This window comes from Heptranchias perlo, chromosome 12 (assembly GCF_035084215.1).
Source record: "Heptranchias perlo isolate sHepPer1 chromosome 12, sHepPer1.hap1, whole genome shotgun sequence".
NCBI lineage: Eukaryota > Metazoa > Chordata > Chondrichthyes > Hexanchiformes > Hexanchidae > Heptranchias > Heptranchias perlo.
Window position 1 is genome coordinate 44,150,926 of NC_090336.1, and position 20,710 is coordinate 44,171,635.

Here is a 20,710-nt window from a genome sequence, read left to right on the forward strand (position 1 = left end):
TCTTTGTATATCTATCAGTTTCCTCCTTTGTAAAAAATAAAACAACTGCCTCAGTGAGACAGGACTCAGCATTCATGAATCATGACTTGTATTTCCTGTTCTTCACCTACTTTCTTCGTTTGTTCAACCTGATTAGGGGACTGTTTCCACCTCTGACTCCTCAGAGTGTAACAGAAAACAAATGGTTTTGACCTTCATTTTCTTAGTATGAGGTAATTGGTCAAATTCACTGTAGTTGCAACTTAGCCTGTTTTTGCAGTATTACCAGAGTCAGTCTATTGGAAATACAAACTTTTTTTTTAATAAAGCAGTGGCAACACTGATTTAAATGAATAGAGCATTAATGATATATAAAGAGCAGATAATGTTTTTGTCTTCGGAAAAAACAGTAACTGTCACTGGAAATAAGTGAGCCTTGACAGATCGACTTTCCAGACAGCTTTCCAGACTGCTTTAATCAATAATTCAATTACTTCAGAACATACTATTAGCTGCCAGTTTGATTTAATTAAATCAACATTTTAACGCAATATTTTTGATTATTTAATTGCTTTTTGTTCTACTTTGAGGACTTGTGTCTGGGTTTGAAATAGAGAGAGTTATCATTCTGGAGCATCATTATATATTTTTACTGCAGAACCAATCTCACAAACAGCTGAAGCCCCACCAATATAAGAGAAGTTTTAAGTCTGACAAATTTCAAGATTGTGCTGCTCTTTTAAATACTCCAAAAACCTGTCTAAAGTAAAATAAGTCAAACACTCCAAAGGGAAAAAATACATGAAAGCCTGGAGAAAGCTATGCTGTGTTTTTCTGAGTTTATAAGCAGCACTAGTGGTTTATGGCTTGGCCTGTACACAAAAAGCAGGCCTTCATGGCCTCGTCGCTCACTATCCCTGTAACCTCCTTCATCCCTGCAACCCTTCGAGATCTCTGCTCTCCTCCAATTCAGGCCTCTTGCGCATCCCCGATTATCATCGCTCCACCATTGGTGGCCGTGCTATAAGCTGCCTATACCCGTAGCTCTGGAATTCCCTCCCTAAACCTCACCGCCTCTCGATCTCTCTCTCCTCCTTTAAGACGCTCCTTAAAACCTACCTCTTTGACCAAACTTTTAGTCACCTATCCTAACACCTCCTTATGTAGTTCGGTATCAAATTTTGTTTGATAACGCTCCTGTGAAGCACCTTGGGATGTTTTACTATGTTAAAGGTGTTATATAAATGCATGTTATTGTTGTCTAACTCATAACTGTCTCTGCCTTTAAAGTTAAAATGAACAAGTGAACTAGAAAGAAAATAGTTGCTATGATTGAAGATGATTGCTAATATTGCAAAGTTTGGAAATTGTTACATTTATAACACTCAAACTTTTGTTTTGTATTTAATGAATATACAGCACTTTGCTTTTTATTCTAGCAGCTTTCTGACATGTATGTATTTTTAAACATGTGTCTATAAAGCCATAACATTATTAAAGGTGCACAGGATACCGATATAATGCATTAAACTATGTGATCAGTTTAAGGAACAGGTTGCTACAGTATTTAATGATACTGCTTTTCAAATAAATGAATGAAGGAATGTACAAAAAGTTAAGCAGGAAACCAGCTCAGCAGTCAACGTATTACAAATTGACTATATTATAGATTTCATTGCAAGGTTATGACAGGATCAGTAAATTGAATATTTCACAAATACAAAAACCTTATTGTTAAAATAAACTTGCATATCAATCTAATCTTGTTGTGGAATGCATTTAGTTACTATTATCTGGTTTATGGTTTCTCAGATTTTACAACTGAAAAATATGTATTTAACCTAGTAGCCTAGAAATTATTGTTAGTGCTATTAGCAGGTAGAGATTTAACATTTTTTTCGCCATTCTTTCATTTGTTATTTCGGCACAATGGTCCTTGAGTCAGAAGCTGCTATCAAGCCCCACTCCAGTATTTAAGCATATAATCTAGGCTTGCACTTCAGTGCACTACTGAAGGAGTGCTGGCTTGACAGAGGTGAAATTGGTCTTCGGTAATAGCACAAAACGGTTGATTGCGAATCGACAGCCTCTTTTACATCCTGTCCAATTTTCTTTTTCATTAATGTCAGCATTAAAACGGGGTGCCGATTCACTATGCCCCGTTTCACGCTATCGCCAAAGTCCTATCTCACCCCCACTGCCTTTCCGATGCAACGTTAAACCGAAGCCCTATCTGCCTGTTTGAGTGGACATAAAAGGTCCCATGATGCCATTTGACAAGTGTAAGGAATCTTACAACACCAGGTTATAGTCCAACTGTTTTATTTGAAAATCACAAGCTTTCGGAGGCTTTCTCCTTCGTCAGGTGAGCGAGTGTCACTCGCTCACCTGACGAAGGAGAAAGCCTCCGAAAGCTTGTGATTTTCAAATAAAACAGTTGGACTATAACCTGGTGTTGTAAGATTCCTTACATTTGTCAACCCCAGTCCATCACCGGCATCTCCACATCGATGCCATTTGAGGAAGAGCAGAAGAATGCTTCTGATGTCATGGCCAACATTCTCCCCCAAACCAACATCACCAAAAGCAAATTAACTGAGGATTATTTCATTTGACTTTTGTGGGAACATGCTGTACATTTGTCTACAAAACAGCAATAACTACACTTCAAAAGTATTTCATTGGCTACGAAGTGCTTTAGGGTGGGAAAAGCACAATATAAATGCAAGTTTTTTCTTTCTTAATAGAAATGTTAACCCATTTATTTTAAACAGCTTAATGCTTCCATTCAAACAGTGAAGAGAGGAATATTATAAGAGTGAAGCATTTGACCACTCTCAATACTAATTTCTAGTCTGATGTTGCCTTGCAGGCATCATTATAACCGATCATAAATTAACGACAAACTTTGCGCGCCGTGGTTACTCAACCGTCCTTAGTCAGCTTTTGTGCGTTTCTCGCATTTCTTCACAAGTCCCTAAATCCTACTGTTGTAACTATTTATTTCCACTTTTTAATCATGTTTTATCATGCAGTTAATATAAAAATGCATTTGAATACCACAAAGCGGTGCAAGTGCTTTTCCATGGGGAAATTTTAAAAAACTACAGGGTTGATTTTAATCTTCACCACCTGGGCAGTAACCTGGGGGAGCGGATCACCCCTCCATTATAAAATCCACACGATTTTCAATCCATTGAAATCATCACCCAGCCAGTGAAGATGAAAATCTACCTCTATATTGCGTATAATTTTTAAGGAAGAATGAAAAAGTCTTGTCCATGTAATATGTTGTTGCAAATTATTTTCTTCTGCATCTATGGGCTCGATTTTCGGACGTCCAAGCGGGTGTGTTCGTGGCGGGGGGCTCCGACAATTGGGGATTTCCGGGGCGAGTCCGGAGCCCGGCTCCAACCCGCTCACTTCTGGGTTCCCCAGTGATGCGCTTCGATGTGTGCGCAGTCCCCACATGCGGGACTCCCGCCGGCAATTAAAGCCAGCAGGGTCCTACCAAAGACAATTATTTTGATACTTCAGGTCGTTTGCAGACCTGATTTGTAGGATATTTTAGGAGGGGTGGGATTTTCATCTAAACTGAGCGTGTTTCCCGTACTGGGGGAAACACTCCCAGTTGAAATGGACGTGTTGCAGCCACCAGCCTGTGGCAGCTGCAAAGGTCCATTTGACAGGTTGGGGGGGAGACCCTCACTCATTGCAGGAGGCCACTCCGTCACTTTGGACAAAGTTTGGCCTCCATCACCCTCCTCCCAACACTAAAATTCACCAACTTGAAACCTCAACCCCGGTGTGCAGACACATTTACCTACCTTGTGGACCCCCTCAAACATACATCTTCCAGATGGGGGCTGCCGTAGCTGCAGTCATGACCTCCTCGGAGGACGAATGCCTTCCACCTCTGACACGTGGAGCTCCACAACACAATGCTGTGACACATCCACCTGCACAGCAGGAGGGAGGGCAACTGCAGAGAGAGATGTGTCGCAGAAGGCACTACCCTTGCCACAGGGTCTACAGCTTCCTGGACTTCTCTGAGCAGAAATGCAAATAGAGCTCAGAGTCACTCAACATGTAGTCGTGGACATCTGCAGCCTCCTTCATGCCGAGCTGCTCCCGGCTGGCCCGAGCACCATCTTCTTACCTGTCGCTGTCAAAGTCACCACTGCCCTCAACAACTTCTCCTCCGGATCCTTCCAGGGTGCCACGGGGGACATCACCGATGTCTCTCAGTTGTCTGCACAAAAGAGCCCCGCAAATACACCTGCACCCACTCTACAGTGATACAATGGGTGGCATCAGGCGTGGGTCTTCATGGTGATCCTCAGGAAAGGGCATTATTGCACAAGCCAGTCAAGAATGGCCAAGACATGGCAGTAGTGGTGACAATATAATATGTAATGTGAGTTGATCAGAAGTCAAATATAAGTAAAAACCATGACAAACCCTCAAACACCCTTGTGCATCCCCTTCATGCCCATGGCACGTTTGCCTTACGCTTCCTACTACACATATGTGATGCATGCCCTGTGGCTACAGCACAGGTAGTGGCAGGTTGGGTGAGGCTGACCGTGAAAGAGATGCATGAGAGGGTGAGTATGAGACAGAGCCATGACATTATATGAGGATTGGGTTGAGAGGTAGTGCTGGGATGAGCTTTGAGTGAGTGATGTGATAGAGTAGTGTTGGCAGTGCAGAAGGAGATGTGGGGTGGGGGCGGTGATGTGGCAGACGGAGTGTAAGGGAATGAGTAAGTGTACTCACTTCGGCTGACCTACTTAGGTCATTGAGGCGCCTCCTGCACTGTATGCAGGTGCGTGATATGTTGGTGGTGCTGGTGACCTCCTCTGCCACCTCGAGCCAGGCCTTCTTGGTGGCAGAGGCAGGCCTCTTCCTCCCATCCGTCGCAGAGAAGATCTCTGTCCTCCCCCTCCTCACCCCATCCAGTAGGACCTGGAGTGAGGCATCATTAAACCTGGGAGCAGCCTTCCCCCTGGGCTGCTCCATGCTGTAATTTTGGCTCCTTTCTACAGCATCAGTCAGTGGAGGACTGCCCCTTTACATAAGGCTCCTCCAGCTGACAGCTTATGATGCGGGTGCACAGTCCACCCGCTGCGTAGCTTTCCAGCGCGAAACCCGGAAGCCAAGGTAAGTGGCTTCAATTAGGCTGCGATCATGTGCGGAGCACCCCGAATTCACTGGGCAGCTGAGAGAATGGGGCGGAGAGCTGTTCTATATAAGGGGCATAACCTTGGCATGCTTTATTATTTTTTATCCTGTTGCTCCCACTGTGGAAATGCTTCATCCTCAACTCAATGGTTTCTCCATTGGCCTTACTAAAATCAGTAATTCACCAAAGGGTTAAAACAACTTTTTGCAAACAAGTAGTATATTAAATGGGGAACAAGGAAATGGCAGGACAATTAAACACATACTTTGGTTCTGTCTTCACAAAGGAGGACACAGATAACCTCCCAGATATGTTAGGGAACCAAGGGTCTGGTGAGAGGGAGGAATGGAAGAAAACCAGGATTAGTAAAAAAAAATAGTGCTCGGGAAATTAATGGGGCTAAAGGCTGACAAATCCCCAGGGCCTGATAATCTACATCCCAGAGTACTAAAGGAAGTGGCCCTGGAAATAATGGATGCATTGATGATCATCTTCCAAAATTCTATTGACTCTGGAACAGTTCCTACAGATTGGAGGGTGGCAAATGTAACCTCACTATTTAAAAAAGGAGGGAGAGAAAAAACAGGGAATTACAGACCAGTTAGCCTAACATCAGTAGTGGGGAAAATGCTAGAATCTATTATAAAAGATGTGATAAAAGAACACTTGGAAGGCATTAACAGGATTGGACAAAGTCAGCATGGGTTTATGAAAGGGAAATCATGCTTAACAAATCTACTGGAGTTTTTTGAGGATGTAACTAGTAGACTAGATAGGAGAGAACCAATGGATGTGGTGTACTTGGATTTTCAGAAGGCTTTTGACAAGGTCCCACACAAGAGGTTGGTGTGCAAAATTAAAGCACATGGGATTGGGGGGAATATACTGGCATGGATTGAGAATTGGTTGACAGACAGGAAACAGAGAGTAGGAATAAATGGGTCTTTTTCTGGGTGGCAGGCAGTGACTAGTGGGGTACCGCAGGGATCAGTGCTTGGGCCCCAGCTATTTACAATATATATCAATGATTTGGATGAGGGAACTAAATGTAACATTTCCAAGTTTGCAGACGACACAAAGCTGGGGAGGATGTAAAATGGCTCCAATGTGATTTAGACAAGTTGGGTGAGTGGGCAAGAACATGGCAAATGCAGTATAACATGGATAAATGTGAGGTTATCCACTTTGGTTGTAAAAACAGAAAGGCAGATTATTATCTGAATGGTGATAGATTGGGAAAAGGGGAGGTGCAACGAGACCTGGGTGTCCTTGTACACCAGTCGCTGAAAGCGAGCATTCAGGTGCAGCAAGCAGTTAGGAAGGCAAATGGTAGGTTGGCCTTCATTACAAGAGGATTTGAGTACAGGAGCAGGGATGTCTTACTGCAATTATACAGGGCCTTGGTGAGATCACATCTGGAGTATTGTGTGCAGTTTTGGTCTCCTTATCTAAGGAAGGATGTCCTTGCCATGGAGGGAGTGCAACGAAGGTTTACCAGACTGATTCCTGAGATGGCAGGACTGACATATGAGGAGAGATTGGGTCGACAAGGCCTATATTCACTTGAGTTTAGAAGAATGAGAGGTGATCTCATCGAAACATATAAAATTCTGACAGAGCTAGACAGACTAGATGCAGGGAGGATGTTCCCGATGGCTGGAGAGTCCAGAACCAGGGGTCACAGTCTCAGGATACGGGGTATGTCATTTAGAACCGAGATGAGGAGAAATTTCTTCACTCAGAGGGTGGTGAACCTGTAGAATTCTCTACCACAGAAGGCAGTGGAGGCCAAGTCATTAGATGTATTCAAGAAGGAGATAGATATATTTCTTAATGCTAAAGGGATATGGGAAAAAAGTGGGAACAGGGTACTGAGTTAGACGATCATTTTGAATGGCGGAGCAGGCCCGAACTGCTGAATGGCCTACTCTTGCTCCTATTTTCTATGTTTCTAAATAGGAGTTTAAATATGCACCTTTTGTATGCACCTGTGGGAATGCATAACTTTATTCTGTGTGCTTTCTGGAAGCTCACGTATGCTGGGGTGAAGTAAATGTAATGGACTACTGAGTGGGCACTATAGAAAGCATCTGTAAGAATTGTACTTTATCAGCTGAACAGCCAACAGCCACTTAACTGTTATAAATAGCACACCGTGGGCCAATCCAGTTGTGGAGTGTTTATGGGAGAAATGGATGAAGAACGCAGAAAGCACAAATTAATATTTACAGATCAAGATCTGCAGCTCATCGTGGACAGCAGGGGTAAATGGAAGTGCCTACTATGGAAGGGAGGGGAAAGTCAACAATGACCAGAGGGTGAGGCAGGCATGGGAAGCCATCACACAGCAGGTCAGCACAGTGTTACATAACAGGAAACAGCAGAAGATTTATCTGGAATAAGGTGTAAGACTAGAACAAAAATGCTAAGGTGCGAAAGGAGAGAGGGTGAATAAACATAGCCTGTCACATATATATATACATATATATATATATATAGAGAGAGAGAGAGAGAGAGATAAACTTCTATTTATGTAGGTAGTCACTAATGGCAATAAAAGTTTGTTTGAATACCTTAACCCAAATTGATTCAGTAATCTACTACAAATTCTAGAAGTAAAGGGAATTAGGGGTTACGGGGAGCGGGCAGGAAATTGGACATGAATTTAGATTTGAGGTTAGGATCAGATCAGCCATGATCTTATTGAATGGCGGAGCAGGCTCGAGGGGCCGATTGGCCTACTCCTGCTCCTATTTCTTATGTTCTTATGTAAATAAAAAACAAAGGAAAGTAATGAACATTATTGAGAGCTACATAGCAGAGAAAATGAGAAGTTAGAGTGATTCAAATGAGAAAGATGAAAGGATTAACGCAAATTATTTACGCAGATACTTGAAAATTACAGTGGTTCATTTGGTGCTCAATCAATCTCCATGTTTCTGTTGGCAAAGTACTTTGCATTCAGCGAAATTCTGCTGCCTAATATACACAGTGCAAAATATTTGCTCATTCATTGCATATTTATTTTCTTCTTACAGTAAAAGGTTAAGGCTGAGAAGAAGACATTATCATAGAATTAATCCACTGGGAATTTATACACAGTGTGGGTGATGTGCAACCTGGTAGAACATATGTTTCAAGTTTTCATAATTATCATCACAAATATTCACTGAGCAAATAACAACATGCCCAACTAGCTGCTTTGGCTCATCATGTGTGTTTTCGCCTCCAGAACCCCAAGGGCTCGCTGAGCAACAAATCTCTCTGCAGCTTTTAGTGTCATCTCCATTTGAAGCCCAGAGTCACATAGTTGGGAGTGATTTAGAAGAGGAAGCAAAGGGTGAGTCACTTCTCACAGGTGAGGAAGGGACAGAAGGAGGTTTGGCTATTGCTGAGCAGTGGTGTAGCATCACCACGGGTTCTGCTGAGTCACTGAACTGATACTTAGCATTGGAACAGGTCTTGCTGAGTCAACGGGGCCTCCCGTCTGGCAGCAATGGGGCGGTGGCACCCTGAAAAAGGTGGAGTATGACTTACTGCCCCGTTCCCGTTGACAGTGACGTTGGCGCAATATATCCAATTGCCTATCACTGGGCAGCAGGAGCGCCTGCCTGAATCAGGAGGTAGGCCTTTTTAATATGTAAATCGGGTCCTATTGACATACACAGGACCCTGACTGCCATTATAGGGCTCAACTGGGCAGAGCGTGCGCTATGCACATTCCGCATATCTTCAGCTGGCGGTTGAGCTGAACAGGAGCCCAGAAGATAAGTATTAATTTATTTTTGTGGGGCCAGGAGGAGCAGGAGTTCCTCTCATTTAACACACAGGGAGTCATTTTAACCTAACCTGCCCAGAGAGTTAGATTAAAATTCCCCCCCACAGTGTTTTAAATCCATTGATTCAAGTCCACTCCATTGACTTCAATAGAGAGTAAAATCGGGCTGGGTGTAAAACCAGCATTGCACCCGATCCCATTTCCTGACTGGCGGGTAGGTTAAAATTGCCACCCACGAGCATAATAATGTTGGTTTACACTGGTTCCGAGATTGGCAATAATGTAATTTCATTATAACAACTGCTTACAAATTTCACAGTTTGTCCTTGCACGTGCCCAAATTCTAAGACTGCAGAAAAACACACGGTGCTGGTAAACCCAAAAGTACAGAGAAGAGACTGGAAATTGGCTATATCTGTGGATGCACATTTAACACATCCTTACGGCGTTCCTCTGTCCACTATTTTAACAGAGACATTAACCCATTTCAAATAAATGGGTTAATGCCTCGGTCACAATAGCAGATAAAGGAATGCCTTAGGAGCGTGTTAAGCATTTGTCTGCTAATATTGCCAACAGCAATTTCTGGGTTATAATCACAAGAGCAGTTGTACTTTTTACAGTGGAGAAGGTTTTAGGAAAAGACTTGGAAATATATCGCCGTTCCTTCATTGTCAAAATCCTGGAACTCCCTATCTAACAGCACTGTGGGAGAACCTTCACCACACGGACTGCAGCGGTTCAAGAAGGTGGCTCACCACCACCTTCTCAAGGGCAATTAGGGATGGGCAATAAATGCTGGCCTTGCCAACGACGCCCACATCCCATGAACGAATAAAAAGAAAGGAAAAGCTGTTGACAGAAAAATGTGGTTTAGTCTAAAAATATATGACAGTTAAACAATAACTGACAAGCTACATTCATGAGATCCCAGGAAGTGGATAGTGTTTTCATTTTATTGTACACGCTGATACTGGATAGCTATACTCTAAGCTGTTAATAACTCCACTAGAGACATCGGTTACATTGAAGTTATCACAGCAGTTATTCCCCAAACCCTTTAAGTATTATGACAGGAATTTGCAGCAGATTTCTCAGTGAGGTAAACAAACTGCCACTGGACTGAAGATGTTCCCAGTTGGCAGCCTATGAATCTTAACTCACTTAGCAACCAGCTATGCAGCATAATGACTTTCATTCTATATAGATGAATTTTTAGTTGACATCCCTTAACTGCTTTGAAGAGTAGAGAAAATTCAAACCTGTAAATTACTAGCTATGAAGCAAGACCTTTTATTGAACTGCTATCCATCTCTCATAGTGTTACTCACAGGTGGAAGAACGAAAGTTGATGAGCAAGCATGAATGGAAAGTTGAGATTCAAAAAAAAAATCTAACATTAAAAAATATTTAGTGGAAATGAATGTAGGTAAACTATTGCAATAAGCCATTGAATTATTTTACCATGGTACTGATTTTGCCCTTGCCAGCTGCACTTATCAGGTGGCAGGTATGATGTGACTGGGAGTGTTATTTTCTTGTATAATTGTTTCATAATTATTTCCTTCTGCTTGGTAAGATCAGGCCTCGACAATTTTCCTTTTCAAAATAGGTTACCCTGCTCTGTACCCATGCTCAGCTATGCCTCAGATCTGCTCTCTGTTTGAGCATCAAAGGCTTTGGCTGCCTCCTGGCATCCCACCAAGACATTGCTGAGAACAAGGCCCCCTGCAGCAAGGGATCAGAGTCAGAGCTACAGCAGCAGTGCATGGAAGAGAATGCCTTCGCCAGGAAGGAGTGTGGATTTGAACAACCAAAAGCTCCAATTGTAACCGAGTAGCACGGAGGTTTAGAATGGGACTTAGGTTTCCTGGGCTAGGGCTACCCTGCATGACTGTGGCTAAGGCTGGGATTGGATTCAGTTGCCTCATAAACTCCCCTCAACAGCTATAGCACTGTCTATATCCCCACCTATGTGTCGCAGCTTCTGGGAGCCTGAATAATGCTCATTATTGTGCATCTACGTTTACACAGAACCAGACGAGCCTGGGGAACAAAACCCAGGGGAAAGAATGTGGCTGCAGGCAAAGAAGAAAAGCAAGTGGTGGGCCCTTAAGACACAGTTAAGACTTGGAAAAAAAATGGTAATATAGGAATACAAAATATTATGGAGACTAATATATGGTAACATTCATGGGTTGAGGGGGAATTATAACATTTTTTTATGGGCTTATCTTATAAATTATATTTAAATCACTAAATATTTAGTTGAGTTAGAAATAAAAATGATCTCTGGACCACTTTGGAAAATGAGAGGCAGCAATGTGTTTGATTGAAATTGTAGCTTTGTTAGTGATTGTTTCTCAGACCCCTTACACAGGAAGCAGAAGGACATGTGGCTGGGGTCGGGGAAGGAAAGGGTAATGGGCAATCCCCTCCCCAATGCTTCATGAGTTTCCAGTCACATGCAGCATGTGGGCAGCAGAGATGTGCCGTACTGCTGCTCGCCCCTGCCTGCACTTTGTGGGACCAGCACTGGAGGACACCAGCAGAAACCATCCAGGCATAACCGCTGGGGTCGCATTTTGAGGAATTTTGGCCCCATTATTCTGAAACCTGATCCAATTTTTATGAATCCAATATTCCTTTGAAGTCAGTGCAGTTTGATTTGTTGTTTCTGAATGCCCATAACATAATTTATGAGTAATCATTATCAGATAAACTTGTGATAGCTAATGTCAAAACATCACTATGTACCCACCTTCATTAAGTTGCAGATTATTTAATTTGGACCAGTGTTTAATTAAAATGTTGGGTGATTGGATGTGTGCTTAGATTTAACACTGGGTCAAAAAGAACGGATACTTTTGAAGTGCTTCATGAACTCTGTGTTGCAGGCACATTTGTTATTCAGCCAAGCAACCATAAATTTCTTCATAGCATTCAGTATGAGATTACAGAGTGGCAGACACAAATTCACACACTGAACTGTAGGCTCTATCATTCTTTAAAGGCATTTCAGAAATGCTAGTTAAACCTTCCAACAGAGTGCTAGCTCGGCTCTATTTAATATTCCATTTGTAAAACATTACCTTACCCTTTTGTTCTTTTTTTTGTTTTGCATTCAACTGTAACTGCTACTTAAAATCTAAAAATGTGGTAATTTTTCCTTGAATTTCTTTTCTATAAGTGCTGAGCAATTAGTAGGGGTTTGCTTTTATAGTAAATGTGAATATTTTTCCCCAATGTCCAGTTATAGTAATGCTTGCATTTATATAGCATTTTATTATCTCAAAGCATCTCAAACTGCTTCACTATTATTTAAGTGCACAAGGTAAGGGATGATACTGGCGGGGAATGGAAATCTTCCCATTTTAGGCACCCAACGTCAGTGTCAAGTGCTCCCAAATCAGGTAATGCTTCCTCTACTCTTCCCCAAGAGCATGCCTGAGGACCAAGTTCAGAAGAACAACTCGCACTCTACCTGGGTGACACGTTCCCCATTTCCCACACTAACTATGCTGTGGTCTTTCTAAGTGAGTCTTCCTAACCCTAACCCTAACCCAATTAGTCGCAAGATAGGGGCAGTTTTGTACCTTCTAGGAACCGGATTGAGAATGACACAAACTCATCTTGCATAGCATCCTTACAGTTGGCAGACAGAGGAGCTTCTATCCCAACAATCTGGGCTAGAATTGAACCCAGGGAAAAGGCCAGTGCCTAACTCACTGTGCCATCCAGTTACCTTTGAAGTGCTGTGCCTACTGTTATGTAGCAGCCATTCTGTGTCAGTAATGTTGACAAATAGCAGTAAAAAGAATGACCAGTGGCTTTTTTCAGGGGTAATGGTTAAAAAGGCAACATTTACCACAACATTGGGAAAACTCTGAGCGCTTCTTAGAATACTGCCAAGGAATCTTTTACATCCATCTGGAAAATCAGAACAAGAATTCCTAAAATGTGTGCAGGACTCTTTCCTCAAGCAGTGTTTTTGTATGTCTACAAGGGAAGAGATGTTGATGGAACGAGTTATGAATAATGAAATAGATCAGGTAGATGAGTTAAGTGTGAGCGAGCACCACAGGCGTGGTGTCCATAATATGATGAGGTTTAAGGTCCAAATAGAGAAGGAAAAAGTTAATACCACGAGGACATCAAATTCTAATATGGCAGAATTTAAAAAGATGAAGGGCGAGATTTTCAACTTGCTGATTAGGCGCAAAACTTGCATTGTGGATAGGAAGGAGACATTATCATAGCAGTAATCCACTGGGAATTTATACACAGCGCGGGTGTTGTGCATCCTGGGATTTCCCAGGTTGTCATAATTATCATCACGAAACTTCACTGAGCAAATACATTTCAGGAGTGACTGTGTTGCACCACAAAATGTGTTGTACTGTCTGCAAATAACAACATACCCAACTATGTATTTTCTCCTCCAGAACCCCAAGAGTAACTCACTGGGCCCTCTCAGCAATAAGTCTCACTGCAGCATTTGATGTCATCAGCATTTGAAGCCCAAAGTCACATGGTTGCCAGCGATTCAGAAGAGGATGGCAAAGGTGAGTCGCTTCTCACAGATGAGGAAGGGGCAGAAACAGGTTTGGCTGTTGTTGAGCTGAGGTCTAGCATCACCACGGGTTCTGCTGAGTCACTGGGGAGATTTTGAAGCTCCCCACTTGGCGGAAATGGGACGGTGACACCCTGAAAATGGTGGGGTAAGACTTACTGCCTCATTTCAGTCAACAGTATGACCAAGGCTATAGTCCCAAAGGCCTACCACTAGGTGGCAGGAGCGCCTGCCTGAATCAGGCTCTAAATCGGGTCCTATGACATACGTATTCTAATGTTTGCTTGGCCATCTCAGTGACTGAATCTACTATTATGCATTCACCCTCAAAAATCTCCTTATTGTTGTTTGTCCTTTTAAGATAAAGGACTTACAATAATGCCATGACAATGCTGTAAATCTTTCTTTAAGGTTACTGAACAACTGACAGTTATCACATCTCATTGCCCTTTTCATGTAACTGGCTTTCTTGTTTGTGAACATTCCATGGCAAGGACATCTCACCCACAATTTTAACTCCAGCTGAGTTTTGGGCAGATGGGTGGTGAGATGAGTTGGAAATTCACCCACTGCTGCAGAATTCAAGCCTAGCTTAACTATCCATCCTGATTTGGCTATGTATGGCCGTTCCTTCATTGTCGCCAGATCAAAATCTTGGAACTCCCTACCCAACAGCACTGTGGGAGTACCTTCACCACACGGACTGCAGTCATTCATGAAAAAGGACCCAGACCATCTTCTCGAGTGCTCTGAGGGCTCTCAACACCACTTCCCAAACGTGCGACCTCCACCGCCTAGAAGGTCTAGGGGAACAGGTGCATGGGAACACCATCACCTCCAACTACCCCTCCAAATCACACATCATCCTGACTTGGATATATATCGCTGTTCCTTCATCATCACTGAGTCAAAATCCTGGAACTCCCGACCTAACAGTACTGTGGGAGAACCTTCACCACACGGACTGCAGCGGTTCGTCACCACCTTCTCAAGGGCAACTAGGGATGGGCAATAAATGCTGGCATTGCCAGCGACGTCCACATCTCGAAAATTAATTTTAAAGAAGTGTGGGGAAGGGGGTTGTGTGAGGATTACTGTGGGAGGGTAGGAGAGAGAGTCCGGAGCAGGTCTAGGGAGATTATCCCATGAAGCTCATGACCCTAGAATTACGGCGAGTATGACGAGGTTCAACACCCAACAAAACAACACGAATGCATGATTTTAAAAGTCAACTCTCACTCTTTATTGAACAGTTGCCACTTTACTTCCAACTTAGATTAGGCTTACACTCAGCTGCATGCGTGATCCATATGAGGAGAAAGTCCTTAGACTATCCCCCTCTTAGCTAGCTATTCCCAAAGTTCCTGAGATAATACTTACAATCATCCCTCGGTTGGTCTTCTGATGGTGATGTAGGTCCCAGTATAGCTGGCCGGACTCTACCTGCTTCCTGTGACTGGCTGTGGTTCCAGTCCTGCACTGCAGATCTCAGTTCATATTTATACAGTCTTTCGCACGCAATGTTGATTTCCACATTATCCCTTTAATCTGGCGGCCAACTTGGCTGATCTTGTTAACTTATGCCTTCATTCCTTTTAAACAGGTTTTAGTTTTTCTGTGAGAGGCACAAAGGCCATCTATACTTGCTGAAGATTAACTGCACACAGGCTTATCTCACCCCATTGTCTGATAATAAGATTAGCAGATGACAAACATGTTTCCCAACCTCGGGTGTTAATGGTCACTTTAAACAGTTCTTTTTTCTTCACCACACATCCTTGTCCCTTGTTCTTGCAGCGAGGTCCCTTCGTACTGCGGTTTGGCCCTCAGCAAACAAAGTCTCACAACAGAAGTTAACTCATTGTTGTCCTTCACAGTCCTTGTAGGGTTCGAAAGAGCAGGTCCTGTTTCTCTTCAGCTTCGGCTTCCCAAGTCAGGCATGAGTTAAGTTTGGAATCGGGACCGGATGACGTAATCATACCCCAATCTGCATTTTTAAAGAGCCTCGCCGGCTTTTGATGGACATCTTAGTCGCCAGTCAAGAAGCCTGCATAAAAATCACAATTGGTGGGATCCAGGCAGCTCGAGAGCGGTTAAGTAACCTGGGTGATTTTAACTGCCCACCCATTCCTTTCACTAGGCAGGTAAGGCTAAAATTACCCACCTCATATCCTCCATCTTAATTTTAATTCTGTAAGATACTGTCCTTTAACTCTTGTTTCTATCATTTGAACATAAAAACATGAGAACAAAAGAAATAGGAGCAGGAGTAGGCCATATGGCCTCTCAAGCCTGCTCCGCCATTCATGATGTGGAGATGTCGATGATGGACTGGGGTGGTCTTGGCTGATCTTCTACCTCAACTCCACTTTCCCGCCCTATCCCCATATCCCTTGATTCCTTTAGTGTCCAAAAATCTATCGGTCTCAGTCTTGAATATACTCAACGACGGAGCATCCACAGCCCTCTGGGGTCAAGAATTCCAAAGATTCACAACCCTCTGAGTGAAGAAATGTTTCCTCATCTCGGTCCTAAATAGCCGACCCCCTATCTTGAGAATATGACCCCTAGTTCTAGACTCTCCAGCCAGGGAAAACAGCCTCTCAGCATCTACCCTGTCAAGCTCTCTGAGAATTTTATACATTTCAATAAGGTCATTTCTCATTCTTCTAGCTCCAGAGAATATAGGCCCATTCTACTCAATCTTGCCTCATTGGACAACCCTCCCATCCCAGGAATCAATCTAGTGAACATTAGTTGTACCCCCTCTAATTATATCCTTCCTTAGGTCAGGAGACCAAAGCTGTACACAGTACCCCAGGTGTGGTCTCACCAGAGCCCTATATTATTGCAGCAAGACCTCCTTATTCTTATACTCCAACCCCTTTGTAGTAAAGGCTAACGTACCATTTGCCTTCTTAATTGCTTGCTGTACCTGCGTGTTAACTTTCTGTGATTCGTGTACAAAGACACCAAAATCCCTCTGAATACCAACATTATTTAGTCTCTCACCTTTTAAAAATTATGCTGTTTTTTCTATTCTTCCTACCAAAATGGATAATTTCACATTTCCCCACATTGCACTCCATCTGCCACCTTCTCACCCACTCACTTAACCTGTCTATATCCCTTTGCAACCTCTTTGCGTCCTCCTCACAGCTTACTTTCCCACCTAGCTTTGTATTGTCAGCAAACTTGGATACATTACACTCGGTCCCTTCATCTAAGTCATTGATATAAATTGTAAACAGCTGAGGCCCAAGCACTGATCCTTGCAGCACCCCACTAGTTGCAACCTGCCAACATGAAAATGACCCATTTATTCCTACTCTCTGTTATCTGTCCATTAACCAATCCTTAATCCATGCTGATATATTATCCCCAATCCCATGAGCCCTAATCTTGTGTAACAATCTCTTGTGTGGCACCTTATCGAATGTCTTTTGAAAATCCAAATATACTACATCCTCTGGTTTCCCCTTATCTACCCTGCTAGTTACACCCTCAAAAAATTCTAATAAATGTGTCAAACACAATTTCCCTTTCATAAAACCGTGTTGACTCTGTCTAATCATATTATGATTTTCTAAGTGCCCTGTTATTACGTCCTTAATAATAGATTCTAGCATTTTCCCTACTACTGATGTCAGACTAACTGGCCTATAGTTTCCTGTTTTCTCTTTCCATCCTTTCTTGAATCGCAGGGTTACATTTGCTACCATCCAATCTGCGGGGACCGTTCCAAAATCTAAGGAATTCTGGAAGATCAAAACCAATGCATCCACTATCTCTGCAGCCACCTCCTTTAAAACCCTAGGATGTAGGCCATCAGGTCCAGGGGATTTGTCGGCTTTTAGTCCCATTAATTTCTCCAGTACTTTTTCTTACTAATATTAATTACTTTAAGTTCCTCACTCTTATTAGACCCTTCGTTCCCCACTATTTCCGGTATGTTTTTTGTGTTTTGTACTATGAAGACAGATACAAAATATTTGTTTAATGTCTCTGCCATTTCCTTATTCCCCATTATAATTTCGCCTGTCTCTGCCTCTGAGGGAGCCATGTTTATTTTTGCTAATCTCTTCTTTTTTGCATACTTGTAGAAGTCCTTACAATCTAAAGAGGGAGAAAATTGAATATGAGAGTAAACTAGCAAAAAATATAAAAACATATTTTTTTGCTAGTTTACTCTCATATTCAATTTTCTCCCTCTTTATCAATTTCTTGGTCATTCTTTGCTGATTTCTAAAACTTTCCCAATCCTCAGGCTCACTACTTTTTTTGGCGCCATTGTAAGCTTCTTCTTAAGAACATAAGAACATAAGAAATAGGAGCAGGCGTAGGCCATTCGGCCCCTCGAGCCTGCTCCACCATTCAATAAGATCATGGCTGATTTTCGAACTCAACTCCACTTTCCCGTCCTATCCCCATATCCCTTGATTCCCTTAGAGTCCAAAAATCTATCGATCTCAGCCTTGTATATACTCAATGACTGAACATCCACAGCCCTCTGGGGTAGGGAATTCCAAAGATTCACAACCCTTTGAGTGGAGAAGTTTCTCCTCATCTCAGTCCTAAATGTCCGACCCCTTATCCTGAGACTATGCCCCCTGTTCTAGACTCTCCAGCCAGGGGAAACAGCCTCTCAGCATCTACCCTGTTAAGCCCTCTTTTAATCTAATACTATCCTTAACTTCTCTAGTTAGCCACGGTTGGATCACTTTTCCCATGGAGTTTTTATTCCTCAAAGGAATGTATATTCATTGAGAATTATGAATTATTTCTTTAAATATTCACCATTGCTTATCAACCATCATATCGTTTAACCTGATTTCCCAATTTATCTTAGCTAACTTGCCCCTTATACTTACATAATTGGCCTTGTTTAAATTTAAGTCCCTAGTTTTGGACTTAACTACATCACTCTCAAACTCAGTGTGAAATTCTATCATATTATGATCAATCATCCCCAGAGGATTCTTTATTATAAGATTACTAATTAACCCTGTCTCATTACACAATTCTAGATCTAAAATAATTGTAAACAATTTTACAACACCAAGTTATAGTCCAGCAATTTTATTTTAAATTCACAAGCTTTCGGAGATTTTCTCCTTCCTCAGGCAAATGAGGAAGGAGAAAATCTCCGAAAGCTTGTGAATTTAAAATAAAATTGCTGGACTATAACTTGGTGTTGTAAAATTGTTTACAATTGTCAACCCCAGTCCATCACCGGCATCTCCACATCAGATCTAAAATAGCCTCTTCTCCAGTTAGTTTCTCGACATATTGTTCTAAAACACTATCTCTAATGCATTCCATGAACTCATCCTCCAAACTACTTTTGCCAATTTGGTTTGCCCAGTCTATATGCAGATTAAAACTCCCTATGATTATTGCATTACCCTTGCTACATGCTCCTCTAATTTCTTGATTTATACTCTGTCCAACACTATAACTACTGTTAAGGGGCCTGTAAACTACTCCCACCAGTGTTTTCTGCCCCTTGTTATTTTTTAGCTCCACCCATACTGATTCTACATCCTGATTTTCTGAGCTAAGTTCCTTTCTCACTACTGCCTTTATCTCATCCTTTTGTTTGCCTTCTTTTAAGTTGATTTTATTATCTAAGGTATTCCCTTTTTGATTTTATTGCTCAATAGTGTCCTTAGTTCCTTTGGGTATCCTTTTTAATATTGGCTTGCCACAGCCGAGCCCTTTATTAGCTGTTAGATTAGTTGGTATAGTTGTTCATTTACAGCTGAGCTCCTCTACCTTATTAACAGCACTTTTTTTTTCAGCTGCTGCCCTTTAAAATTTATCACTGCCTGTGCGACCCTTACGTAAAAAAAAATCCTCGATCCCCTTTGTTTACCTGTGCCTTCCCGAAGCTTTACAGAATGGAACTGTACCTCTGTGAAATATCTTACCCGATGGAGTCTATCAAATACTTTTCATATTAACGATCTTTGATCTGCCTTCAGTGTTCGCGCACCTGAATGCCTTAAATCTCACTGGGTAAGGAGACACACTGTTGGTCCCGTCGTTCACCCTGGTCCTAGATGCTCCATTGCCCTCGTCATGCCACTATCAGCTCACACTGCTAGCAAATTACAAGGCAAAATATTTTTGAGCTGAAGGGTGCAGGAAAAAGTCTAACTAACCGGACACACCGCAAGATGCCCCACTCCAGCAAGATCCAACCCATTATTTCTCCAATCATGGGGACCCTCCAAAGAAGCAGCCACGCTGGCCAAATGGAAGCCTGTCAACAAAATTCCTTAAACTTTTTTTTAGAATGACTAGCTTTTGAGAAAATGTAGAAATTGGGAAACACATTTTTAATTTTTGCAACACTGAGAGTTGAGCTGAGGAAAGAGATTGTGCAGAAAGTGACAACTATCAGTTTAAGAAGTTTCTGTTATCTAATCAGTAAGGTGCATTCCCTTGAACCTGCCAAATTTATATTTGACAGATGTTTTATGCAATCTCTTCCCTAGCTTTCAGTCACATTCTCATGGACATGTTCTCACTGGCAAAGAGAAAGTTTAGAGGTGATATGATTGCTGCTTTTAGGATTCTAAAGGGACTAGATATGTAGACCATGACAAGCTATTTCACCTTGTCCAGAACAGTAGAATCAGAGGACATGGCCTGCCCTTGGAGGGGGTAAATTCCAAACTAAGCTGCAGAAACAATATTTCAGTGAGTGAGTTGCCAATCTATGGAACAGACTCCCTAGGGAGACAGTGGAAGCAATTAGTATTGATTCATTCAAATGTAAATTTGATACATTTCTTTCAGAAAATAACATTTTGGGATACGCCAAATGAATATTTTGAGAAATGGCATGTGGTAAGTGTAGCATGCTTGGGAGGAAAATGGTACCTTTGGACCTATTTAGACCCAAAGTTCTTCACCACTGGGCTTTTCCTCATGCCATTTCTGGGTCTGTTGTAAACTAATTGATGGAGATTGATTGCTATGCAACAACCCCATTATCATTGTGTCATGCAACTACCAGGATGGTAGAAGACAAATTAGATGGATCTTGGTCTTTTTTTGTCTAGAAATTCCTATGTTCCTATTATCAGACCTCCTAATTCTTTGTGATGGGAATATTGTAAGTAAATATGATTACTTTTGGGATGCAGGTTATAGTGCAACCATTAAATCCTACTTTTTAAAAATTTAT